General features: G+C 45.3%; 1 long non-coding RNA gene across 1 annotated transcript; it reads left to right on the top strand.

Annotated features, from left to right (window-relative positions):
- Positions 1–2,096: 2,096 nt before the first annotated feature.
- Positions 2,097–7,045, top strand: LOC142108765 (uncharacterized). Its single transcript, XR_012680223.1, has 3 exons — positions 2,097–2,611; positions 5,137–6,659; positions 6,699–7,045. It is a non-coding gene; the product is annotated as an uncharacterized LOC142108765 (long non-coding RNA).

Genomic DNA, 7,045 nt, shown 5'->3' with positions numbered 1-7,045 from the left:
TGATGAACAATCGATAAGAAGGAAGGTTATTAACTCTGAATGGAGAGCTCCGATTTTTAATTGTAGTGGCGAGGTCTCCCAGGAAATCTTGCCACCAGGCAACGGACCTCCATCTAATCCACAGACAGTAATAGCGGACTTGAGTTTTACCATCGGAATTTTAGCAGCGCGGGCGAACCCGATGTCCAGGAAGTTGCCTGCAGCTCCACTATCAACAAAGGCGGACAGGTCCATTGAACGAGCACTAAACATGAGCTGTGCAGGGATCAATACGGCGTTTTTCGGGGAGACAATCTGCAGACCTAGGTGAACTTTCCCCTCGTTCCCTAGGCATGCTCTTTTCCCGGCTTATTCGGGCAGGAACGGGAGAAGTGGCCTTTTGTGCCGCAATAGAGACATAGGCCCTGTGATCTTCTCTTGTCTCTTTCCTCAGGGGAGAGACGATACGCCCCCAATTGCATGGGTTCCTCACCATCCGTGGGAACAGGAATGAAGCCGGATAGAGGTGATGATGTCTCCTTTTCGATTTTCCGCTCTTTAAATCTCCTGTCGATTTTAATGGAGAGGTGCATCAGATCCTCCAGAGAGGTAGGAGATGGGTACTGCACCAAAGAGTCTTTGACCTGTTCCGACAGGCCAAGACGGAACTGACTCCGCAAGGCAGGATCATTCCATCCACTATCAGGTGACCATCTACGGAATTCAGCGCAGTATTCCTCTGCCGAGCGCCGGCCTTGTTTCAAGGCCCGTAGATGAGTTTCAGCGGAGGCAGTACGGTCCGGGTCGTCATATAGTAGACCTAACGCCTCGAAGAAAGCGTCTACTGACTGCATGGCAGGACTGGTCTGCGGCAAGGAAAACGCCCAGGACTGGGGGTCACCCTGTAGAAGGGAAATGATAATCCCGACTCTTTGATGCTCTGACCCGGAGGAGCGGGGTCTCAATCGGAAATAGAGCTTGCAGCTCTCCCTGAAATTCCGAAACAGGGACCTATTTCCAGAGAAGCGATCCGGCAAGTTCATCTTAGGTTCACAGACGGAACTTGGAGTGGGTTGTGACACTTTTGCGGCTTCTTCTTGAACAGACAGACGCTCAGCCAATCCCTGAATCATCTGATATAAGGACTCAACATGGGCTGCTAGGGCTTGTGCCGGAGACGGTGAGGATCCACTTGCATCCATTCCAACCTCGTCTCCGTGAGTGGGCCGGTTATAATGTTAGGAACCCCTCCAGCCGGCACAACACAACCCGGAATCTACTCTGCCAGTCAGGTGTTCACTGGAGCCCCTGATGGTGGGGACAGACTGGGCCGCAGACTGACAGAGGGTCGTGAAGTGCGTACCAGCTGGGGAGAACCCAGGCAAGAGGAGTCAGGTCCACGCAGAGGTCAAGGGCCGGCAGCAGACAACAGTATCGATGAACAAGCTTAGGTCAGGGGTCACAGGCAAATAGCAGAACGGGTAAACGGGCCAAAGATCAGGGTCACAGGAAACACGAGCAAGGTCCAAATCAAAGCCAAGGGTCATACACGGGGAGTCAAATAGAGATATCAGGATACAGGACAGGAACTAGCAGGTTAGCAGACTGGAACACAGGAGCTATAACCGGCAATGAGGCAGCAGACCTCATTGCCTTAAATACCAGTGGCCACCAATCAGAGCCTAGCTCTGAATTAGACACAGCCCCCAGCATAATTAATAGGCTGCATTAATTAGCCCACAGGCTAGGACATATGGTGAGCGCTGCGCCCGGCTTCCTCTCATTGCCGGGACGCAGCGCTGAAGCGTCTTCTCGTTGCCCCGGCAACGGCCGGGTCAGGGCCGGAAGTGACGTCCCGGTCGCCATAGCGACGGCCGGGACGCAGGTGAGTGAGTCGCGGCGGCTGGGCACCGCCGCGGCTCGTAACACATGTTTAATGTAGTGTTTTATCTGTTTCAGTCTAATTGTCTATGAATGTGAAAGTATGTGAACCGTTGAGAGAAAATTGGGGTTGTAATTGTTGTACCGCCTGTGTGATAAGGTAATGTACGGGATATACAGGAGATATCAAGGTTTTAATACTTACCCCACATAGAATAAAGCAAGAGGTGACAAAAGTGGTGGAGAGTGGCAGCTGGTTGTGGTGACTGGGTTTCATGGAGATTGTAAACTAACATTAGAGGTAGTGGTTCACAGGAAAAGACCGTTTGGATGTGTACAAAGTAATGAAGAATTTTATGCAACATTAGGGTGTCACTTTGATGTGGAACTTTTGACTCCGTGTGTAGGAAGAGATTGGTCAAAAATACTATAGAGCTGTCTGACGATCAATGAGTAGTAACAGGATGCAGTACCAATCTCCACCAGTATTACAGACTGGCAGTGTGGAGTAGAGGATGGTGTAGTACCAGTTGTGGCCTTAATGAAATGGAGCTAAAGAGCAGCACAGTGTCAGGGATAATGCCGGAGCAAGATGGAGCAGTAAATCTGTACTGTGAAACACTGCAGACACAGGAGAGCCTGATGGAGCGGATAGCTGGCACCACGATCCTGTGGACGGAAGGAGATCTCTCAGATGAAAAGGCAGAGTCCAAATCCAAGTGGAAGTCGGTGCCACGAGCAAACAAGCAAGGTCAGTATTCAGGCAGCAAGTTCATGGAAAGCTTTTGTGAAAATCAGAAACATATGCTAAATAACAACAAGCAGTCCAGCATCAGCTACCTCCCTTCTCTCAGCTAGATCCCAGCACCTACAATCTACACCCCCAACACTTTCATTATCAATATCCTCACATGATCAGAGTTATTCCTGCATCCAAGTTTCTAAGGCGAGATGACTCCTCCCCTATCCACGACTCCTCAGAAGAATCCTTGAGCATTAAGCCCACTGCTGCTGCTCCTGCTGCTGGCGGTGGATCTTCAACCCAGAAGCAGACCAATAAGAAGTACTACTAGTAGTTTACAACAATTGACTGTTAAACAATCCTTTGCAAGAGGAAGCAAGTATGAAAGCTGTCGCCTAGTCACAAAGCGGATCACAGACGCCATGGCGACTATGCTTGTATTAGATCTGTGTCTAATAGCCATTATTAATGCAGCTGGTTTTAGACATTTGAGGTCTTGTGTCCCAGTTACAAAATTCCATCACAACACCATTTTATTTGAAAAGCTATTCCTCAGCTCTACCAGAAGGTTCGTAAAAATGTAATTATTGGGCTACAAAATGCCATTCTACCCACTGTACACTTAACCACAGATATGCGGACAAGCGGAACTCGGCAAACTAAAGATTATATGATTGTGACAGCCCACTGGGTTGGTGATTTGCCTTCACCAGCATGTACCCAAGAACATCACATTTTTCAGATGCAGGCTACTCTGTGTATCATCTGCTTCACTAAGAAGCATACTACTATTATTATTATTGTAAATTTGTAAGGCACCACAGTGCTCCACAGCCCCGTACAGTAGGGAAGACAAGGACATACATAAAACAGGACATACGTAAAACAAGAACAGACAAGGCAGACAAAATGAATGGAGACATGAAAACAAAGGGTATGGAGGACCCTGCTCATTACAGAGCTTACATTCTAAAGGGAAGAGGGCACAGCTGATAGTTGTGAGGGTGCGTTAGTGTGAATACTGTTATTGAGGATAAGGATACCTCTAAAAAAAGAGATGGGTTTTCAAAGAGCATCTAAAGATTTGAAATCTGTAGGAAAGTCTTATTGTGTGGTAGGGAATTCCATAAGTGGGGAGCAGCACGGGAGAAGTCTTGAAGGTGGGAGTGAGAGGTGGTTATTAGAGACGAGACAAGGCGCAGGTCAGAGGTAATACCACTGACAACCTGTTTGAAAAACTAAGGGATGTCATTGCAACATGGCTTATCCTGCTTGGACTCTCCTGAGGATATGTTACTTCTGATAACGCCACCAATATTGTTAGGGCACTAAAGCAGGGGGAATTCCATCACTTTCACTGTTTTGCTCACACAATCAACTTGGTGGTACAGAACTTTTTAAGAAATGACATGCAGGAAATGCTGTCTGTGTCCCGAAATATTTAGGGTCATTTTCGGGATTTTGCAACAGCATGTAGGAGAATGCAGCTGCTGCAAGAAGAACAGAATTTAGTCCAGCGCAGTAATAAATACTTTTCGTGTTGTGCAAGGTGGTGAAACCACTCAGTGTCTGCACTGTCTTCACAAGGTGACTACATCGTTCGTTTGAGTCAAGTGATTCCTCTAATTAGACTTTTTGAAAAGCAGCAAGAGAAATTGAAGAAGGAAATAAAACAAAGCAATTCGGCTAATTTTCCCAAGACACCCAGTGTTGATGCAGATGAGTGTCTGCACAATATTTTGACATTTGGCCTGGTCTAAAAGAATTGCCCAAAAATCGTGACAGCTCTTTCGTAAATGAACTACAAATTCCACGAGGAAGGCCATTACCAGCAATTACATCAAAGTACACAGACTTCTGTGATGGTGGCTTCCAGCGTGGATTAATTAGTATTGTTTGAGGATGACGTACACACTGATAAGGGTGAATATTATGACAGTGTAGAGTGCAGGTGCTGAGATCTAGCTGAGAGAAGGGAGCTAGCTGATGCTGATATGCTTGTTAATATTTTAGGTAGAATGGCATGTTGGCAATTTTATGTTTTCTACAGTAAACTTTCACCTTTATTAGAGAGGTGTTTTTTTGTTTAAAAAGGTACAAGCATTTTAGTTACATTTTGGTTTCCCTGACTTAAACCACTAGGCACTTGAACTTAGGCTTTAGCACATGAGGTAGAGGGATTAGTATAACCATGACTGAGACTGTAGAGTGACAAGGACACTTCTACCTCTCCTGTTTCTGTATGAGCTATGGCACAGTAAAATGTGACTGGAAACTTTTAATAACACTGCCAGCCCTATTATTTGAATTTATGTTTCAGCACTAAACACTGCCACCTCTCATATTTCTGGGTGAGCTATGGCACAGTACAATGTAACTACAGATTTTGAAGAACACTGCCAACCCTATTATTTCTATTTCAGCAATGACAATTAGCAACTGAGCTCTCCTCTTTGTGTTACCTATATGACACAGTACAATGTGATTGCAGATTTAGAAGACCAAGCCTGTCAGCCCTATTATTTCTATTTCAGCAATGACAATAAGCAGTGGAGCAATGGAGCTCTCCTGAATGTCATGAGACTTTGAAGAACATTGCTACCCCTCCTCATTCATTTCTACCTATGACTCTGCCCAACTGCACTAGAGACTGCCAGGAACTGTGCTACCCCTTCTGTGTCCCTCTTTGAAATGGCGCTGGATCGCCTTGGAGGGTGATACTTATAGAATCTAAACCTTGCGAGATCCGATGACGTAACAGTGACGTTTTGCCTCGTTTTCAATTCCAAGGGCACGCGAAAATACAGAGCCGGCTCGGCTCGACTCAGTGCTTGGATCTGCTATGTTCCTGTGTGTTCAGTTCTCGGGGAAACTGAGCCTGAGCATCTCTCTTAACACTGCCACCTCTCCTATTTCTGGGTGAGCTATGGCACAGTACAATGTAACTGCAGATTTTAAAGAACACTGCCAACCCTATTATTTCTATTTCAGCAGTGGAGCTCTCCTGAATGGCACTGGAGACTTATAGAATCCAAAACACGCGAGATCTGACGATGTAACAATGACGTTTTGCCTCGTTTTCAATTCCCAGTGCGAAAGTACCAAGCCGGCTCGGCACTCAGCTCTGCTGAGTTCGGTTCTCAGGGAACCGAGCCTGAGCATCTCTAACAAATACTGGTTGGACATTGCTATCCCAATGAGGAAGTTTGTTGGACCCTTACTCCTTTGGGAGTTACTCGTGATCCAGAGGAAACTGGTGAGCCTACTTGGATTAGGGAGACTGGTACTCTAGGTCGCACTAAACTAGTGGAGTGTTGGCTGAGTGGCCGGAATCAGCAAGATTGGAGGCTAACTACTTGAGACCGGCTCACTGTGGAATAACTTTGGGAATCATTTGTGGCCTGTCTGACACTCCTGTGTTGTGAGACCTCTCCTATGTGCTGTTTTCTTGTTTTATTGCCACCTGTTATTAGCTAACATTCTTGTGTATTTGGTGGGGGGAGTATTTATCCTTTGTGGAGCACTGTTTTTGCATTTACTCTGTGTGAACACTTGTGTGAATAAAGGGATCATTATTGCTTTCTTGTCTCCTTACCTGTGTGATTCCGTGAACCTAAAGGGCCTGGTGTCTAGTGAACTTAGGTTCTAACCCTGGTATCCTCACAATACATTATTCAGTGTTAACCTGACATTATTGTTAAAAAGTAAATCATTATCTCCCCCTCCATGACAGACCCCATATCTCTAAAATGTCCTGATGGGATCTTATTTGATGTGACACCACAGAGAAAATTGTCCTTGCCCCTGTATATGAATTAACCAATCCACAAAATGCATTTCTTTAAAGCAAGCATGTCTAGCTTGTTTAATTAGGGAAACATCTCCAGCGGTCTGTTTGGTTAAGATCTAAGTGGCATGGGGGGCATATGTAGGGAGGTCTGAGTGACTTGTGGGGGATCTGAGGATATTTGTGGGTGCATTTTGGGATGCGATGTGGGGGTTCTGAAGTTTTTAAATTAAAGATAATGTGTGCCCATTTGGAAGTTGCCCATCACTAGTGGAAGCAGTGTACCACACTGCAGTAGATTGTGTTGAGTGGGTAGGATTGTGCAGTTTATCCCAAAGAAATATGCTCCAGATTTCATAGTACTTTAGATGATTAAATTTATTAGACATTGTCAAATAATAATGAAATAATCTGATGTAACATAGTAAAACAAACCATTGAACCACTGAGGTGATCATCTAGAATGTAAATTCCCACGGGCAGGGTACTCTTTACCCTTTGTCTCCAGTCTGTATGTCCGTTATATTCTATGCTGAATATGGCATGCTATTTACTATGTTAGCTACGTGTATTTGTTTTATGCTAATATGTGCCTGGGTACTATCTGGTTTATGTATTATTTATGTATTACTACTATATGTAATTGTTTAGTATTG

Source organism: Mixophyes fleayi, chromosome 1 (assembly GCF_038048845.1).
Source record: "Mixophyes fleayi isolate aMixFle1 chromosome 1, aMixFle1.hap1, whole genome shotgun sequence".
Taxonomy (NCBI): Eukaryota; Metazoa; Chordata; class Amphibia; order Anura; family Limnodynastidae; genus Mixophyes; species Mixophyes fleayi.
This window is presented reverse-complemented; position numbering and strand designations above follow the sequence as displayed.